General features: G+C 55.2%; 1 protein-coding gene across 1 annotated transcript in view; it reads right to left on the reverse strand.

The window, feature by feature from the left end:
• Positions 1-435, reverse strand: part of SDK1 (sidekick cell adhesion molecule 1) — a 478174-nt gene that overhangs the window by 98335 nt on the left and 379404 nt on the right. The window lies entirely within an intron of this gene.

Below are 435 nucleotides of genomic sequence, written 5' to 3' on the forward strand. Positions count from 1 at the left end.
GACGGAGGAGGGCTGGTCTGCCGTCCTCTGTGCAGCCTTCCCTCGTCAGATGATGCACGCGCTTCATCTGCATTTCCATTTTTATAAACCCATATTTTCATCACCCGGCGCCCTAAATCAGAGGCTTGCTCCTGGCTTGCAACTAATTTGTGGAAACGCTGCCGCTCTTCCCTTATAAAATGATTGATCAAGAGCTTTTTGCGGTAAAGTTTCTCCCCCGCCCACTAGCGTTGCTCCCAGCCCTCCTTCCCCCTTGAGCCTGTTTTCCTAGCGTGACACCAGGTCCCCCCGACCCGTGCTCAAGTTCATCCGTCGGGGCCTCAGGATCACAATTCATTCAGCCTTGGGTCCCATCGCGATCCGGGGCTCAGAGAGAAAAGACCCAGGCAGCCCTGAGTCAGCTGCCTTGCGGGGGTTGTTCTGTGATCAGAGAAC

This window comes from Bison bison, unplaced genomic scaffold (genome assembly GCF_000754665.1).
Source record: "Bison bison bison isolate TAMUID 2011002044 unplaced genomic scaffold, Bison_UMD1.0 scf7180017864223, whole genome shotgun sequence".
Lineage (NCBI taxonomy): Eukaryota > Metazoa > Chordata > Mammalia > Artiodactyla > Bovidae > Bison > Bison bison.